The sequence below is a fragment of the Numida meleagris genome, chromosome 10 (genome assembly GCF_002078875.1).
Source record: "Numida meleagris isolate 19003 breed g44 Domestic line chromosome 10, NumMel1.0, whole genome shotgun sequence".
Lineage (NCBI taxonomy): Eukaryota > Metazoa > Chordata > Aves > Galliformes > Numididae > Numida > Numida meleagris.
Genome location: NC_034418.1, coordinates 5,567,408 through 5,587,716, shown reverse-complemented (window position 1 = coordinate 5,587,716; position 20,309 = coordinate 5,567,408). Strand labels below are relative to the sequence as shown.

The following is a 20,309-nucleotide window of genomic DNA, read 5'->3' as shown; positions in this document are numbered from 1 at the left end:
CAGTAAAATCTAGGAGATGTAAGAATAAAGTGTCGCCATGCCGAAAAGGACTTGTGGTTACAGGGGGATGGAAGCTGGACATGTGCTCTTGCAGGCAAAAAAGCCAACTGTATCCTGGGCTGCATCAAAAGAAACATGATCAGCAGGTCAAGGAAGGTGATCCTGCGCCTCTGCTTTGCCATGGTGAGACCTCACCTGGGGTACTGCATCTAGATGTGGAGTCCTCAGCACAGGAGAGATACGGACCTGCTGGAGCACATCCAGAGGAGGGCCACAAAAATGATCCAAGGGATGGAACACCTCTCCTGCGAGGACAGGCTGAGAGAGCTAGGGCTGTTCAGCCTGGAGAAGAGAAGGCTCCAGGGAGACCTGACAGCTGTCTTTCAATATTTAATGTGGAGCTGTAAGAAAGAAGAGGACAGACTCTTTAGCAGCATCTGTTCTGACAGGACAAAGTGAAATGGTTTTTAAACTTAGAGAGATTTAGATTGGATATAAGGAAGAAGATTTTTACAATAAGAGTGATGAGGCACTGGCACAGGTTGCCCAGAGAGGCAGTAGAAGCCCAGCACCTGGAGACACTCAGGGTCAGGCTGGACAGGGCTCTGAGCACCTGATCCAGCTGTAGGTGTCCTTGTTCACTGCAGAGGAGTTAGACTTGATGACCTTTAAATGTCCCTTCCAAATCAAAAGTTTTCATGATTTGTAAGAGAAGGAGAATATAAATTTAAGAATGAAGGATACATCCCCATGAGGTATTATCTAGGAATATACTCCTTTAACCAGTACTGAGAACTAAAACACCATAACCTTTCTGAAAAATCCATATCTTGTTGAATACCTTAGATTTCAACATAGGTACTAACTACAGCGCTGCTATTTACCCTGCTTTAGCTATCTGACGCAACTTGAACACTTTTCTGAATATATTCTAAGATAAAAACATTGCTCAGATATTTGAGATGGAAGAACAAAAAAAAGAAAAAAAAAGGATAAAAATATTAAGGTAAATTTAGATTCAAATAAATCCCACCCTGCACATTACTAAGCAGCCACCACTCTAAACACTATATGTTTTAGATCACTACCAAAAAAACCCCAACATATTCCTTTGCTAGTTTGTTGCCGTATATCCCTATAAGCAGACTATCTAGGACAAAATCTGAAAACAGAAATCAGATGTGCTGTAGCATTAAGTGTTTAGGAAATCCTTTGCCTATGGAGTATTTGTCATTCTATTATGTTAAATTTAGCTGGTCAAATTCAGCTCTTACTTGAACTTCACACCTGTCAACAGAGAGTGTACGAGGCACACGTCAAGGCTGCGTTTAGCTCAGCATAGGGAGAGATGTGGTATTTGAAATACATTTTATCTTTTGAAAGCCATACATTTTCCCAATAATAAATGTTGAAACAGGGTTCCCTAGGGTCATGCAATTTGTGTTCTTTCCTACTCAGCTATAGACGATATTAAGGAGCTAAAGTAAAGAGAAATATTGTCAGTTGGCTACAGCAGTGTAATGTGCTTGATATCACACTTCTGGCACTTTGGACACTTTGTTGAACATGGAAATCAACATGAGCAGACTAGCTGCTGAGTACTTCCAGGTTCAGAGCTAGAAGACAGCACTGCCATGTCAGATGCTCTGTGTGTGCCACCAGGCTGATAAACATGCACGCTCTGCAGCAGTGGTAAATGGTTGAACTTTAACAGCTGGTAAAAGAGCAGCACCGAAGGCAGCTGCTGTCCTTATTTGACAGGACAACGGCTGAAAACACCAAAGAGAAAGCAAAAGGTAGAAAGACTGAAGTAAATAGGAATCAAAGCTGCATTGTTGTATATGAAGTAGATGAGTTACATTTTTAGTAACATAATCATATTCCAGTATTATCAGTTTGCCTAACTTTGAAAAAGAAATATTAAAAATACTTGCAAACCTACTCCCGGAGCACTAATTCCTCAAGCATTCTACTGGAATGCCAGATGGTGAGGCTCTTAAAAATACTAGGTTCTATTGAAAAAAGGTGCCCCAAAAATCTCAGATAAAATCTGAAGGTGGTTTTGCTCAGGCAAGCGGAAATCACCACAGCAAGCAAAGATACGACTATGAGCAATATTTACTGCCACTATAATGTTCTAAATTTCTTAAACTGTTTACACAAATAGAAATTGCAACTGCTCAGAGCACCCAAGATAAAAGAAGTCATCTATTAAGGTGACAGTTTCTTCTCTTACCTTTTGCAGAGGTGAGGCAAAATAGAAAATGTTCTGGTAAAATATACTACTTTGCCTCTATAAGCATATATGCCATGGTGACTCGTAGCAAGTGCTTCCATCAGCTGATATACTGAAAGAAGTAGTTGCTGAAGGATATCAGATTAGTGCTGAGGTACATTTTTAAATGGGCAATGAATAAGTAATAAAAGAACAGTACATGTTGCCAAACTTCAAAACACACGCACAAAAGACCCAAAACAGATCTTCGAACTCTACAGATTATGCAAAGAAATTCCAATGGTTTTATCAAAACTTTCTAAAGCATCCTTTGAAAATCCTCTGCAATTTTTCAGAAATGTCAGTATAGAAAAGAAAGGTAGAAAAAAAAGAACTAGCTGCATTTCAACCTTGCTCCCAAATCTCTGTAACCAAACTTTTTTTAGCTTTTGTTTCATTTATTTAACACTAAAACTGATCCTAGTGCAGCATTTTACTGTCATATTTGTTTACTATTGGGAGCAATTTTACTTCTGAAAAGTCCTGGAACATGGAGACAGATTTCCTTTTAGATATTTTAATTCAAACAGTTATCCTCATAGCTAGTTAGGGATATTACATTTCAGTCCTCTGAAGACATTTCAGTCTTCTGAAGGTGTTCAACAGCTTATAGGTTTAACAGCATTTGTTCTGGTATCTCCAAAGTTATCAGTTCAAACATCAAGATTTAAACTAAAGATGGAATTTCACAGATGGAAATATTAGGATAATTCTATCAGCTGTCATACTGAAATGTGTATACATATAACATTATGTACTACATCAGATTGAAACAGTCCATCAGAAAATGCCAGTAGGTATGTACAATGACATGCTTCCCAACTGGATTCCCACAAGAACCTTGACTAAAAATGCTAAGTCCTGTTTTTTTCACAATGCACTTTTGCATTTTTAATTCTTTCCAATTCTTCATTGTAGCACTTTCCATTCAGCTATGCAATATAGTGTTGCATACATAATATTTTATAAGAGACAGCTTCTGTTATGCTTTGGGATTTGAATTCACAATTGTTTTGATTTATTAGATGATAAACCTTTTCCAATGCTTTTTCTGTTTAAAAAAGAGATCTGTAAATAACCAATCCAATATGAAAAATGCTAAACAGCTCCTTTGAAATTCTAATGGAGATTGGCTTTGGTTACGTTATCACCCACTGCAGAATCTTTGTGATGATACTTTATCCGTGTATGTGGAATGTATAGGAATGTAGCCTGAATATGTATGTGTATTTCTGCGTTGGTCTGCTGGGTCACAAAAATTTCAGTTGAGTGCACATAGCATGCTAAAGTTGAATTTAGAAACATAAAAAATATTATTTTACAGTATTCAGCGCTGATAAATTTTAGTTTAATATTCAGTGACATGTTTGCTGTTAAATGTAATTCAAGTGTTTCCTTGTCTTTTTCCTTATTGTTAAATGTTTAGTTATTTCAGTTCTGTTATCTTGCTGGTTCAGGCTTCCCAACTCTCAAATCATCACTGAAGAAACCTTGCTGCAAAGCTCAACTCCAACTAGTCCTCATTTCCTGCCTCCAACACCATTTTCTGCCTATGTTTACATTATATGGCAAGTAAATATCATGGTGTGCCTTGATGTCAGCAGCCCAATCCCGATGGAGCTAGGACTAACTGGGCCATGCACCTGGATCCTTGAATTTAGACCTCTAGCTCTAACTTGAACTCAACTTCTAAGCAACTAATCCTTCCTAATTTCTCTAGGTTCCTACAGTCTCCATCTCTGGTGTATTCTGTTATTGAGCAAACTCTGTTCCATCAGTCTTTGTTGTGTGGGCTATGATCCAGGTTTGTAGAGCTCAGAAGTTCTTTTCTCCCTCACAACCTCATCACTTTCCCAGGCTTGCCAGTCCTCAGAACCATGCCTGGCTTTGCTGTCACTAACTCAACATTTCCAGAATGCAGAAAAGTGCTTATCACTTAAAACTTTAAGCATTAATTGCAAATTAATAAAAACTTCAATTTCTGGGAGATTAAACTTTTAACTTCTAGGTGGCTGGCAGAGTTCCAGCCCATAACAACTAAGATTCACCATTAGAACATTTTAAAATACCCCTTCTATGGAATAAACCCTATATCCAAGCGTGTGAAACCCCAGATGCAAGATGGTTAAGTATTTCCAAGACTGAGAAAAAAAATCATGACTGAATTACCAGGATGTATTAAACAAGTAATGGCTAATTTGGGATTAAAGAAAATCTCAGTGTTCATTTTAGGAATGTCAAAAGAGGAGTCCTCCCTTACCTTTATTTCACCTGCATATGTCCTCTGGTAAATGAATTTCTCTAAAAATGTATACCTTGAGAAAGATATTTGGGTTCAACCTGACCTGGTCTTAAGGATGGAGACTCTATTGTGTTATCACACTGACAGATTTACTATTGATTGCCAGAACTGCTACGTAACCCAGTGAACCTTTCTAAAATTTGAAAACAGCACTCACATCTTGATTTTCACAAATTCCTAAGATATGCTGAAGAAGAAGAAAAACTGAATTCCTAGCATAGTATAAGCTGCTCGACTAGAAACTGAATTGGACTGAGTTCTTCAGTCTGTTTTCTAACTTCCAGAATTTGTGGACAAGACATCACAACAATATGTAAGACACAGCATCCAGGTTGTATTACTTAACATCCTGTCATTGTATTTGTTCACGTTCAAAATTCCCACCCATTTCTTTAAGCTCTCTTTTATGTCACAAGAACTTTGCAAAGGGCTTGGACAGCGTTGCCGAACACAGAATAAAGCACAGTGTCTTTTGCTCTTACCTCCAGAGCCACAATATGAGAAGCTTCTGGCACTCTGATGTTCTGTCAGATTTTAATGCAAACCCTGGAAGTTCATGGACACGACGCTGTGCAATCTGAAGAAGATAAATCACATTTACTTCAAGCCAGCTGACAGCAGTTTAAGCAGCTGCAATCATCAACCACCAAGGGAGTTTCTTCTTTTATCTTACTAAATGCAAAAGTATACCAGGAACTGGTAATATCACTGTACTATCAGGAGTCCTGCTTTTACATAAATATCAGCAAGCGGTAAGTAAATTCTGTTGACGAAATGTAATAAAACAAAGACGGTTTCAAATATGACCATTCCCTGATGCATTCCGTAGCCCCGTCTTACTCACTTATTGCATGCTGCTGAGATTATAAGGTTTGCTTTTATCTGTCAGAAATCAATATTTCAAACATCGGATAAAAGAGGAAATTGAACTGGGAATAGGCTGAAGTGCTGTAAAAACTACAAAGCACAATTATCAAAAAGCACTTAAAGTACTTAATAGGACACACATATAAAAATGCTCAAATTAATGTCAGGGAACTATAATGAGAACTTTTTCTATGCTTTTTGATCCAAATGCAATGTAATTCGAGTGCTGCTTGGTCAGTCAATACAGTTTTCAATTTATATGAAACCCTAAGGATTTCTAGCAATCCATTTGCTAGAACTGAGCCATTACATATGATTGGTTAATATTTCAATTTATTGAAAATACATTATTTTGTGTAAAGTGTTTAAGTTGTTGAGGTTTAACCATTATAAACAGTTATGATAAAAATAGATCTTTGGGTAAACAGCGACTTTACAGTCAAGCTTTTAATAAATACTAGTATAACTAGAAAATTGGATTTTAAAGGGAATAGACATCATAAGGAAAAAACGCAAATATGCAGTAGCGAGATGAGAGGGAAATGGTATATACAACCAATCTTTATCAACATGCATTAAGCTGAGAAAGGACTTTGTAAAATGTTGGAAGCAATTGTTATTTTATGCAAAAAAGTTCACTATTAACTTTGCCACTTTCCTCTTAGGTTTATATACTCATTTATCATCTTTAATGTTATTGAGTTGGAGGTCCTTCACAACTATCCATTCCAGATCAGACACGTACACATTGCAGATGAGTGTGCACAAGTCTGTGTGCACTTATGAGCATCTACAGAAAATACATTGTGTGGCCTTAAGTAATTTGACATGAAATAAGAGCTGCAACACACAATGGAACTGTAGACCCATAATAACTAAGTAACTGCATCAAACTGTATCATTCTCTTCCTTACTTTTAGCAAGGAACAATAAGGGATTATTGGTAAACTTTGGAAAAATTTTCTTAACACTTTCATACCTTAGCCATTACACACTTTCATATCAGCGAAACTTAGCACAATCACTATAAATAGGTGCATCTTATTGCGACTACATCAGTCTCCCTGAGCTTTGGATCAGACTATGGTTTCCGTTAACAGACAAAATGTTTCACTAGACCAGTGTCTTCTCAAACCCTCCTCACTCAAGTTTTGGGCTTAATCCGGCACAACTTCTTGCTTAACATACTTTCTTTTATGCTTATTTCATCCAGGCTAAGTCCAAATTTCTTTGCGTCTTCCATTTCCAATATGCAAAATTTAATTTCAGTCCTAGAACACTGATTTGGGTCATAATCTACTGCCTTAAATTCATTCTCCCTATCCTTTGTGTTTTTTCCTATATCTTTCCCTTTCCTGCTTGTATCCTAATTAGTCATCCTCCAGTCCCCAACCCAATATTTTTATCCAACAAACAACGCCACCTTAGCATGGCATATCATTCTCTTAGGTATCTGTATCACATCTTTTTCTATATCTATCTTGTATATCTATATCTATATGCTATTTCTGCTTTTCTCATGTTTATTTGATGAGTTGACCTCCTTGTGTCAGTTTTGACACTTGCTACATCTTCAGATTTCACAGCTTTCCTAAACACTCGCTTTTACTTTACTTTCATGAGCTAAAAGAATTAAATGGTGATACAAATTTTAAAAAAAAAAGTACTAATATTTCACATAGTATTTTATTTCTACCATTCTTTGAACAACATTTTAAATATGTAACCAAGGAACAAAGTATGCACAGCCATGGAAGAATAATATATCTGCATACACAAAAAGAAAACTGAATATGATGTTTTCCAGAAGAAGGACTCCCAGGTCTGGAATGGCATTACAGGCAGGAAGAAGAATGGATAAGGGTTATCAAAGTAAGCTAAGATTCCTGCCTCTGTTGAAGAAGTCTTTTGCAACTTCAGACAAATCAGACCTTCATTCTGTGAAACAGTTACAAAGTCAGTGTTCCCTCAGACTGCTCAGTTTCAGGTCTGTTTAGGCCACTTAGCATTTTCTTGAGCATACAGTGTGTAAGAATAATGCCATCAGGTTCTGATCTAGGCCCTGACTGACTTGTACAATTCGCAGATACAAAAGGAAATCAAGAACATTTGTGAACTTAAGCTGCACAGTATACAGCAAAAATCTGTTTCTATATTTCTGGTTATGCGCATATTAAGTGAACACAATTAAATTGGAGGAACTGATAAATAAATTCCCTAAAAACAGAGTTTTCACGTGTAAAACCAAGGTTGACAAGACAAAGAATAAATAGATTAATTCATCTGGACACCATATCTACTTGAAATCTTTTTGATGATGTCTTGAGCTTTTAGATTTCCTGAATCAACAGAGCATATACCTTTTCAAATAATAAATATTTCCAAATAACAGAATAATAAATAAATATTTTAAAAAATGGTATAAGTGGAAACCATAATATGATCTGGTAAGGCAATTGTAGTTAAAGCAGCCGTACATTATTGTATAATGCATTTTACAGAAGCTTCCTCTATTGAACTTTATTGTATTTTTTCCTTCAATTATTAAATATAGAGGCTCAACCTCAAAAGCAAATGTACTTGTCTTTACATGCACTTGAATTGTTACTGCCATTTAAAACTAATCAATGTTTTCTTTAGTACCATAATAGCTTGTTTGCAAAGCACCTCTTTTAGAAAAATTTACACTGTGTTCAGAAAGAAAACATGTTACACATACTAAGAAAGACTCCTAATAAAGAGAAAGAGGGTTTGATTCGTGCCCTAAAGTTTAGTGCAATTAAACTAACTTGAAGAGCTTAAAAAATGGTGCAAAAAGAGAGTTATTAGATCATACCAGAGTGTTGATATATGCAAGGAAAAACTATGCATTGTATACTATCCCTACATCTCCAGAGTAATTTGAAAGGGCTCATCATATATGTGGTGGATATATACATAAATGGATTCTAGAGTTCATTATGTACACAATTATTTCAGGCCCATATATTTTCATTAATATTAACAGGGAAATGATTAAAATCTTACTATTACCAGAGTGGAAATACACCTGGAAGTTCAACTGCAAAAAACTCATAGGACACCAAGGTCTCATCAGTGGTGGAAAGCTCAAGCTACTTCAGTGAAGTCAACATAGGCACTGACAGTACGGTTTGACACAAATAGAAAGGTTCGCACCACTTTGCTGGAGGAATACAATGGAGGTTTCTAAAGTTTACATACACATAAAACCATTGATTCCAGTAGGGTAGCAAGTCTATCAGCAGGACGAAAGTTATAAAAGGAAATTAATGGAGATTATAATAATTGAACATTAGTAAATAAATGCCTATGATCACATCTGAGAAGCTGACACGGTTTGTCCCATGTATCTTGTTTGGCTTCATGGCGATACTATTATAGTTCTGCAATATATTTGGTTCATTCTGTTTGGAACACAGACTTTTCCATTACAGTTCTGTCTCAGGTGATACCTTCTGCCTACACTTCCAAAGCCTCTACGCCTAACTTATTCTCAATTTAATGTTGGCCATACTAATAGTGGTAGCAGGTGATTTACTTTCCAATACTATCCCTGAAAAGATGCAGTGTGGAGCTGTTCTTCAAAACTTTGCAGGTTCGCTTGTATTTGTTCATATCATACATGGAGCCAAGTGCTTTAATGAACATAACTGCAATGTAAATTGGTAACTGTACAAATTGGGTAACTGCATGCAGGGGTAAATACAATTAGAGGGTGCAGAAGTTAAAGAGGGGCAAATGACTGCCTATCTAACATATAACAAGCACGGGAGTACGGCTTTGCATTCTCTTCCCCTTATACATGCACTATATTTTTCAAAATCTGACTCTATTACAAAATTAATGACCAAAGTTGACAACTTAAAAGGATGTATGTAGATTTTGAATCACATGGACAACAAGATTTTCATCTGACCAGACATTGCACAGTCAGAATGACAACTCACGGACTTACATATGTAGAGGGTTCAAAAATATGCATAGTTCAAAGAGAGATAAGGAACAAGAAATAGGCATAATGGAAGTAGCTGAAACTTTTGATTTTTTTGACTAATAAAGCATTCTGAGGAATACAGAGTGCCAAGCCTCACCAAAAATAAAAAACAGAATTACAATTCAAAGCATTGGACAGAGTGACTGTGCGCAGTGTAATGCAGTAACCCACACCAAAGCATTTGCCACCAATTGCTGAATAGACTGAAGTCTTGCTCCTTTGCTAAATTACATGTTTCGGAATTAATCCTGTAGCCTGCAGCAGGTAGCAGATGCTTTATAGGGCAGCTTACAGCAGACAGTCACCTATTACTGCTCATTACTTAATAGCATTAGTTTAACTCCACTGTGATTGCCTTCACTGTTGGATAGTTTCTCTTACAGGTTTGTGTTTTCACTGTTATTTTCCAGGGCTTCACATGTGCTTCCAGAGAATTACATTGACTCCATTTAGAACAATGTTTAATGAACAGCAGCTATAAGAATCTTTCTGTACAATTCCTCCTAGATGGGCTTATACTGCAAGCATGAATTTCTTTTCTTATTAATGAGTTACCATGAGATCTCAGCTAAAAAGTTGTGTATATGCTTACAATATTATTCACTGCCAATTGCATGCAGTGCAAAAGGAAAAGCAGCTTATAACAAAAAAGATCTCAGATTGCAAGAAATAACTAAATCATGTTATGGGACAGATAATTCTGTTTTGGAAACTTAAAAGGGGTAAAAGCTGTAATGTAGGGCAAAGTCTATCACGGGCCAGTGGAGAAGACAGAGGTGAGAAATTTTCTATGTATTTACTAAACTAGAAATTGCAGAGAAAATGCTTGCACCTGTGATCCAACCGATCTGAGGAAAGCTTCATGTAATTAGAGTTTTATTTAATTTCTGCTAAGCTTAACTTCTTCTTTAATAAGATGAGAATGTTCCTTCTCTTCAATGATTCTCAGTGTTTCTGCGAATATGATTTTGGTTCATCTCCATGTATTTACAGAAACATGCAGAGAATGGCAACTGAAAAAGTTTGCCTATTTCAGAAAACTCAAGGAATTCCACTGAATTCAGTAAAGTTCCCCCATTTTTTTTTTTTTCATTTTAACTGGAAAAAATTCTGTTTCAGATTCTTTTACGGCATTAAAAATCTTCTAAGCAGCTGCCACGTTATATATAAGACTACTTCCTTCACAAGTTTTAAATTCCATTTTTTGTACATATATGCTCATGTATTGGGAATCTATTATATTTAGCATCAAGAAAGCATGGCTAGTATTTTATATTTGAAATCTTGCCTAAAGTAGGACAAGTTAAGAAATAGCAAAAAATCAAACTTCCCCTGAACATTAGGAATACACGGAAATGCATCCAAATGTATTTTGTACTGAATTACAATCCCAGTCCTGATAACAGCTTCCAGCGTGGGGCCTGGCCTAAATACATGAGCCAGTCTGACCCTCTTGCAAGCTCCCTGTGAAACATCTCCTAAACTGAAACAGAGTCTAACAAAATTAACCATTCACCAGAGCATTTACTGCATAGCAGTGAACTCATACATTACAGAAATCAGTTAATCCTCCGATTTCTTGATTATCCAAGATTATCTTTCCAGCTGGCCTTTAATTAAATATTTCATTAAGTACCATTAAGGAATTATATATATGCTTTTTACGATTCTCATTGTTAATTATAAGCTCTTTACTCACAGACAGTGATTAGTCTGAATTTTACCTTCCAGTTTTACTACAAAGACATTTTAGAACAGCTACTGAAAGAATAACTTAATTTCCACAAGCGATATTTTGAATTTTGATTCACTTATAATAATCAAATGTTTACTTAGAGGTTTTAAATACGGTCACTGAAAAATGAATCCCTTGATTTTTCCATTCTTCTCTGCCCTGGCTCAAATAAAGGCAGCTCAAAACTATAGATTATTCCCTCTCTTTAAACAAGGTACAAGGTGGTGAGACAGTGCTGGGTAGTTGTACAGTAGTAATGGATTATGCAGATTTTTCTCTCCCGGGTCACTGTTATGAATCTGATCCAAGATAGAAGTGACGAAATGTCAATGTCATTTTATGTCTCTGTGCATGAAATCCTGACCCCATTAGGTCAATGGCAAAACATCACTGGTGCCAGGATTTTCACCTTTTGATTCTCTAGTGTGCAAAAAGAATAAATCTGACTTAGCATCCACTGACTTTAATAGGAGTTATAATAAGTTCAAGGCCTGGATTTTTAAAAGCCTTTAGGTGCTGTTTCGCTCATGCTTTGAGCCTAAGAGAAAAGGCCATGCAGGCATTCTGTACTGGTAGATTCTTGGAGATGGATGTGATTGGGAAGGAGTCCTAAAGTGAGGTATTAAATGGTGTTGCCACCATGAGCGTAAGTCATACCTGGTCCAATCTGGGCTTCCTCTCATTGGATGGAGAGAGCTGTGCACCTTAGAGATGACTCACACAGAAGCTGCCAGCTGAGCCATCCAGTGTCAGCATGGTCCAAACATTGTTGCCTAAAGCACATCAATAAGGAAACAGTGAGGGAAGAAACATACCTTTAAATTCAATTCATTTCAGCAGTAAGGCTCAACCATTTGGAAACTACAGTTTGAGACATTTTCATGAACATATGCCTATGAGTTTTCCATAACCAACCAGATCTCAGTTTTTAAAAGAAAGGCTGGACAACTGTTTGCAAGTACTCTGCTAATCTTTTTATCTGGTGATGATAATGGCTGGATGAAGTATCAGACATTGATTTTATTGCCCTTGTTTACCAGGTAACATACATCCCCTTGCTCCACTGTCTGGATTACTCTGCTCCACTAGGCTGAGCACTGGATAAGGGCCATTTTTACCACATTTATTCACTTATCTTGCTTCTTTCTATGAAAGCAAAATCCTTGTTCCAAATGACAGGAGGTTCAAAAACCTCTTAGGCTACCGTGTTTGCAGCCTTTGAGAAAATGAGCACAGATTCTCTGCCTTTTGTGTAATCTGGCTCATGATCATCCCTAGAAAGTTTGTCACCACATATTGTGAATCCTCAAAAGCACAGGGACAGTAACTCTTCCTTTGTGTCAGATAACTAAAACTAAACTAACAAAACAGGAAAAGTCAAACATCGTTTTTTCAGTGATTAATTAAAACAAAATCCTTACTTGCTCCCTGAAAGCACATGGATGTAGCTTATTTTATTTCATTCTATTCTGTAGCAGTTGTTTTGCAGAAACAAGACTTACCAGCCATTTTTAAACACCAGTTTCAGGACCGTAACTCTCAAGTGTTGAATTTTTACCATCTTGAAAAGCTTTGAGTCTGAAAAAACATCAGAATAGGAGCTAAATGAGCAATAAGATTTTGAGTGTTTTTACAAAGTGAAACAAATTCACACTATTAAATTTGTTTATGCTCTGCAAAAATACTAAGGTACATAAATATAGAAAATTATGTCTTTCTGTAACGCGTGTTTTCCGGAGATATTTCACTTATACTAATGCATAGTTCAGGCATGTGTTCCTAACAGTATTTAGCTATGCTGAAAACCACTGAGGAATTAAACTGGATGAAAGCATGCTGAATAAGTTGTTGGAGGTTTAATTACCTTTTCCTTTTTCCTCTTTAGTGGGAGTTCTGAATTCTGGAGGAGTAAAACTCCAGTCTCTACTGTATTGAAATGATATTTTTTTAGCACTTCAATCATTGTCTCTACTTGACTAGGACATTTCTGTGCTCAAGCAGGTGCATTTACTTTTCAAGTATTATTTTACTAATCAATTGAAAAATTACCTCCATGAATGACAGAAGTGCAGACCTTTAGAGTATTTCATTAAAAGGAGCAAACATTAATTACAAATCCAGCCCAACCTTTGCAGACATAAATTATGGGACGGATCTATTTTCTTCCTCCATGCTTAATTGCACGCTGCAACTAGCTCTTCAAATTATTATCTCCAAGGCATGGATGAAATTAGAATGGATTTGATGATATTCTCAAGACATAGTTGTACCTAAATAATTTGGCCATGTACTGTCTGGTCACATAAGAAAAGTTAGATGAAACAACTTTGAGTCTCTAAATGGTGGCTAGATTGCCATGAAAAAAAATGGGAATTGCAAAATAGATTTGGAATCATAAAATCTTTTCAGACGGGGAAGTCTAATTTCAGGATTAACAGCGGGATAGTTAAGTATGTTCATTCTAATTTAAATTCTAAGAAGTTCAGCTGATTGTAACTATCTGAGGTATTCTTTACATTTCAAGAAAAATAACTTCTTCTAGTGAAGAAAACACCTTTGGCAAAGAATTAAGAAGGCTGAAATTTTGATTTAAGAACAGCTACATGCTGAAATATTTATGATCAAACTGCTGGAAAATAAATGAGTAAAATGACATTCTTTGTTCACTGAAAACTAATTTTGATGTAGGCATGTTTGTAAATACAAAGAAGAATTTCAAAGACATTTGACAATGGTCAAACTACCAATTTTACAACTCCACCTGTTTTTGAAGGCAGAAGCATTCAAGACCTAATACTTGTAATGGACTGACATAAATTATCATACAAAAATATTCCCTTTCAATTTCTAAACTCTTGGCTCTGTAGGTCACAATAAGGAACAAAATAAAATTTGAACATGCATAAAATTCAAATTAACACAAATTATCTGATAAGTCTCAATGCAACTCAAAACTGATCTTGAAGACTTAAGATATGGATTTTTTCCAGTTCTTTCTTTCCAATAATTTAAAAGGTAATTCCTGCAGTAAATAAACAGCGTTGTATACATATAGATGACAGAAAGTGCGATTTACTGTGACAGCAAGTGAGGAATAGATGTAAAATACAAGCATATTTTTCTTAATACTGCTATGAAAGCAGAAATATTTATTGTAAAACATATTTAGCAATTAACATTTTGTATTGGAAATAGCAAGCCTACTTCTCTAAGAACCATACCCTCAACACAGTGTGGACAAAGGAGTCAGAACAAATCCCCCATGTTTTTACTGTCCTTCTACCAAGGAGGTTAATCATTTGGCACTGCATACTTTAAAAAAAAAAAGGTAGATAATGACTTGCTTGTAGTTTAATTTACTTGTGTCATGATACAATGAATACCAAACTTAGTTCTCACAGCGTATTAATCATTAACCTAGGATAGGACTTTAGCTTAAAGTGCATTCCTTCATCTTTGATATGTTTCATGAATACATTTGTAGATATTTTAACTACAATTTCAAAGATGCTGAAGAGATAAACAAGTCCAAGGCCCCTCACAAGCCAAGCTTTTTGTCTTGTCACCTTTTAACTTTTGGGAATAATATAACCACCCAGCCTGGCTGCCAGAACAGTCTCTGAAAGCAGAACAGAAGCTCTGCAATAAGGGATTCTGGGAGGTACCGTGGAGGCACAGCTCAGTTTCAGAGAGCTTACTTGTGTAACACTGTGCAAAGAGCAGAGCAGCAGTACTCAAGTAAGGCAAAATAATCTGATCTGGTACCTATTTTTTTCCCAGATTTTCTATTGTGACAGATCACTCAGACCCATGGCAAAATATTTCTAGTACTGAGCTGAAGATTCTGTAAAAGCATTTGAAGATTACCTAAAACATGTATTCTGGTTCAAAAAAATTAGAAATAATTGGTCCAGTAGGGAAAAGTTCTCATGGTCTTCATAGCTGTTAGTGCCTTGTTTCGGAGAAGGATGAGCGAGAAATCCTACTTCCTCATTTGGATTTTGGAAGTATTTATATTCTCTTTCCTTTCTGTGGTATTTCACCCTAACTGAAAAGTTTCCCAGAGTCTGGGAAAAAGCAGTCAAGCAGAAGACCACTGGGGACAGGATGACCCCTTTAACTATATTGCCTGAGAAAGGCAGTGCTGGGCAATCTGTTTCTGGGAATCATAATATCATAGGTAACCTATTTGCTCTGGAATCTAAACCACCTGCATCTAAAATGCATGTAAACATGATTTGGGGATGTGCCTTCTTTGTTACAGGCCTATAACATACATATCATTTTTAATGGATCGCAGCAAATTCCTCATTCTTAATAGCATACCATACAAATCATAACAACCTTTAAACAAGCGAGGTGATTATTTTTATCCTCCCAAAAGCCATTCAATCCTAATATTTCATCCAGAACTTGTCATTAATGAACATGCACTTCATATTTCTGTAGAAAGAAAATAATCACCAACAATTACTGCTTTTCAACATCTTGCAGCTTATATATAGTTTCTTGTATGTATAAGTATCATGTGACTATAGCACCAATATAATTTATGAAATTTAGAAAGGTCTGTGAGGGCAGGAAATCAGTTAAATGGAAGATTTTAAAAATAAGACACTTTCTTTATCAGGGGCTATAGAAAGCATATGAAAGAGTACGTACCTTTAATCAACTGTCACTTCTTTTTCTTTGAAAATGGAATTGCAGAGCAAAGTTTAAAACTGCATTGATCGTTAACAGAAATGTTGAAAACTCATGATTTCCATCTAAGCATTAAACACTGGCTTAACAATGCTTGTTATATTCTACTTGTAGGCAAATTTTATTCAGGCACCGAAACAACATACATTAACTGGAGCTAGGAAAGAGCACAAGCAAAGACAGCTCTGAGATAGATCCCGAGTCACAAGGCATGCACTACAGCCTCTCTAGCATGGGCTACAATATTTTGTGGAGAGGTCTTCATCATACTTAAGGGTGAATATCACAGAGACTGTATATTACAGTGAGGACAGCCATGTGGGAATAATAAGCAGTTCAAGTGCCTACATCAGAGCATGAGTCCTACAACATGAGTCCATTTAACTGGAGGATTCCAGAACCTGGTGCAAAAATGGGCAACCCCCAGAGTTCACAGAAGGACAAGAATCCAGAGCACGTCAGCCCACCTGCAGCCTCATTTCAGTACACTCTGTGTCCATGTGCCCGGAGAGGGAACATGTGTCCCACTGCATGGACACAGTCTCCGTGACCACTAAGAGGATGAGGTCAACACTGGGCAACCCTAATTTTGTCTGTGGAAAAAACTGAACTACTTTGGACTGCCGAGGCCAGCATAGCTAGTTTTCCCAGACTGCAGTGTGACTGCATATACGTCTGAGAGCAGAGCAGCCTGCACCAAGAGCTGCCCAAGGCCTCTCCCTGCTCCTCAGCAAGGTGGCAGCCACACCAGGATTTCAGGAAGGCTGATCCCCCCGAACACTGCTGGTCTACACAGAGAGAGCTACAGACACACAAAACTGACAAGGGGGTGAATGAGTATCATATTGTGGGTAAAACCAAAACAGTATCTTCCTTTATGTTATGTGCACAGTTCTCATTCTGCACTTTTCTGCTCTTTCTCTCCTTCTTGGTGTGCAAAATCTGCAATAACGAATTCCAAAATAACAAATAGAAGTAGCATAATTACTTGAATTACTTGCTCCACATAGATGAGAGAACAAATGTGTATGGAACAGGGAAAAGCATCTGCTTAGTGATTTTAAAATAAGTTGACTGCTCATTCAGTTACCAGTACAGCAAATGTTCCTCCAGCCTACCTTGTTTATGGTTCTAGTTGAAATACAATATGGAGAGAGTGGGAGGGGGGAGGTATTGTTATCATTACAATATCCATTTGAATTATTCCAATCATTTAAATACTAAAAGTCACCTGTAAATTGTGGACAGCTTTGTTGTGCATTGTGTTGTCACTGCAGATTGAACTCTTGCGGGACAAAGGTCCAGAATGATTCAAATACTTCTTGGTCTTTTTCTGACAGCCAAATATGAATGACAATTTATTTTGGCCAAAAAGACTCATTCTGGAGAATTTATGTCCTTAATGGGAGATCGGCCATGACAAACAAGAAGGGGATGTAACTATAAGAAAGAGTGCATTCTAAATAATATCTTAAAATATCTTAAAAGTTACAGTGGACTTAACAGTTCCTGCTAAGTCCCTCTATTAAATCTTCAATGTGACAAGCCAGAATTCATGTCTTCCACTTTATGAAAAAAGGGCAACCATTAGGATAAAATAATATTGAGAAATAAAATTTACCTTGGATTAGTTTCAAGTAAACATTAAAAAATCAACTTCTCAGAACTCACACAAAAAACATAATGTAGTTAATATTAAGTACAATGATTATGCAACCCATTACTTTTACAGTTTGTGCTCCTGTGTCCTTGATTTCGACCCTGTTTTGCTTATGATTAATGAATGACTCACCTTCAGTACTCGTTCATTTATTTCATACCTCATTATGAATCTTAAAAGGTTATTTGGTATTTGAAATAGAAAAACGTGTGGAATTTGAACCCTTTTCATAAATGCAAATAACATTTTATAAATAATTCGCTATTGCCCAGTATTTTACCTCTTTTTAATGGTTTGTATCTTCTAACTGCTTTAGATAAAATTTCAAAGACTGTACAGAGTTTATTCCTGTATAGTAACAGGTGAAATTTCTGCTCATTCTATATGAACAGCAGGAGCATCTGCACACTCACTATGCAGTCCTTCTTACACACAAATCCCAGAACAGCAATTGTCAAGATCTTACACTGCAGCTTCCTGTATCTTCTCATTTGTTTTCTCTGGAATTATTTTGCAAGGGTTTGATGCTTTATGATTTTATGCCAGCATTCAGGTAGGGATTAAACCTAGACTAGAAATGTTCATGGAAGTTTTGTGTATTTCAATTGCTGAAGAAAAACCACTAATTTTTTTGTACTTGAACTGAGTTTCACAGAATCACAAAATTGTAGGGGCTGGAAGGGACCTCTAGAGATCGAGTCCAACCTCCCTGTTTCATACCAACAGTTCACAGTACTTTTCTTTTTTTGAGGTATATCCTTTCTATGTTTTGATAATTACTTTCAGCTACAGTACTCAGTAGTTGCAAAATGTTTTCTTGAGCAGAAAGAAATGGCTTGGGTCACATCTGTACTAAATCACATTCTGCACGACATTCAAAGGCACAAGCCAAAGTCTCACTTTTCTCTCCAGAGGCAATTTACCAGAGGGAAATTCTTAAACCACTTGGACATCTCCGTCAGAAGACAGCATTTATCAGCCATAAGAAAACACCTACGACAAGCTGATAGACTGAGGAGTAGATTCTATCTAGATTATATCTGCACAAGCTGATAGTTACTCCATTTAACAGAGTCACCATGATTGCTATCAACCTACACTAGAGGAACTTTGCAGTGGCAGAGAAATTTCTGTTTGGACAGTGGGCAATTAATGCCCTCCACAACATGCGTCTCTATGCAAAAACAGGGTCTGTGCTGCCAATGGAGCAACGGACTGTGAGGCTGTTTATGGATCGGCTTCACTCCAGACTGAGTAGACATGGTCAGTCTAACTTTAAACTGGACAGTTTGGTGATTTCTGGCAGTTCAAAGTTTCATGATGTTCAAAGCTCTGCAACAGAAACTTCACTGTAAAAAGGCATTACCTCTAACATAAGTAAATGTAGCCTTAGGAGGCTGGCTCATCACGTCTAAGCAGCAGCATCCGCACCTACTATTTTTGCCCTGTCATATTTACAGCTGGATTATGCCTGTGAGGTTTATTCAGGTGAGGTTTATTCAGGTTGGATGCTGAGGCTATATCTGTCTGAGAGTAAACCAGAGTCCGTGGACTTTATAAACAGAAATGTAAAAGTCAACCCCAACCAACTGCATACTTATTCACCCTGTACAATATGCATGGCTGTTTGTGGTGCCAAATTCAATAGCTTAAATATTGTGTCATCACTAAAAATAATATAACTGAGCATGGTTTGTAACTCCAGCCTGACCTTCAGCCTCGGATTTGCTTAATATTGTGGCTTTATGTTTTCCCCCAATTTGTTCAGAACTCTTTGTACCATGGATTATTAAACTATAACTAAACATCGTCCTTGGTGTTCATCTAGATGACGATATTTGGAACCAAAGCTAATCTATTATCTTTTCTTTGAATTTTGTAAGCATGTCTGTTCCAGGCTTTTATTCAGGCTCTTCCAACAATTTCAGTACAAACTGTACAAGAAAAAAAAAAAGTAACTGTTTATTTAAGATCATAGTATTAAATCACATCCCACCTATGATGCATTTTAAGATCTGTGGACATGCTGTCCTTTAAGTTAACTAAGTTGAATACCCATCCCAACAATATATGCTGATTTCTGACAAGTACTATAATAATTTTCAGCATGAATAAAAGAGAGACTACAGCAGATGATACATAGAAAATATGAGGAGAAAATAATAAATGAAAATTTGACATGATTTAGGAATGATTTGGAAAACAAAAAGCAGAAAAAAACCACTTCCGGAAGTGACATACAAACTGAATTTGAGGTGAACAAGGCAGAAATCACAAAAAACTATGTAAAGCGGCTCTGAATTGGTTACTACAATGTTTGAATATCATCTTCAGTGCTGAGTGATCCAAATCAAAGCATATACGACAGAATAGGATGTAATGAAGAACAAAATGTTATGAAATGACCATTTAGCTTTACAGATTCCATCTTTAGTAGGTTAGTGGCTTCCTAGTTAAGCAGTGAGAGCATTTAAAATTCTCACTTACTTCAAAGAGAATCTGTTTCTCAAACTTAATCCTTAGAGATTAGCACAGACATTCTGAAACATACAGGAATTAATTTAGCTATTTGAAAAAGTGCAACTATTTCAAAAAATCATTTATTTCTTCCTATAATAATACCAAAAAAGATTTTCAGAAACTATCCAGTCTTTATTTTGGCTCAAAACAACCTAACTGACTTGATTGGATGTTTATATTAGAATTACATTTTTAAACCAGAACCTCTGGTAACTCATTAGAATTGGCCTAGAA

General features: G+C 36.5%; 1 long non-coding RNA gene across 4 annotated transcripts in view; it reads right to left on the bottom strand.

The window, feature by feature from the left end:
• The window catches only part of LOC110404383, a 203,447-nt gene that overhangs the window by 63,235 nt on the left and 119,903 nt on the right, over nucleotides 1-20,309 (bottom strand). For all 4 annotated transcript variants that reach the window (XR_002442204.1, XR_002442203.1, XR_002442202.1 and 1 more), the window contains 3 exons: nucleotides 12,697-12,772; nucleotides 11,852-11,967; nucleotides 5,060-5,154 (listed from right to left, as the gene is read on the bottom strand). This is a non-coding gene — a long non-coding RNA (uncharacterized LOC110404383). The remainder of the gene's footprint in view (nucleotides 1-5,059; nucleotides 5,155-11,851; nucleotides 11,968-12,696; nucleotides 12,773-20,309) is intronic.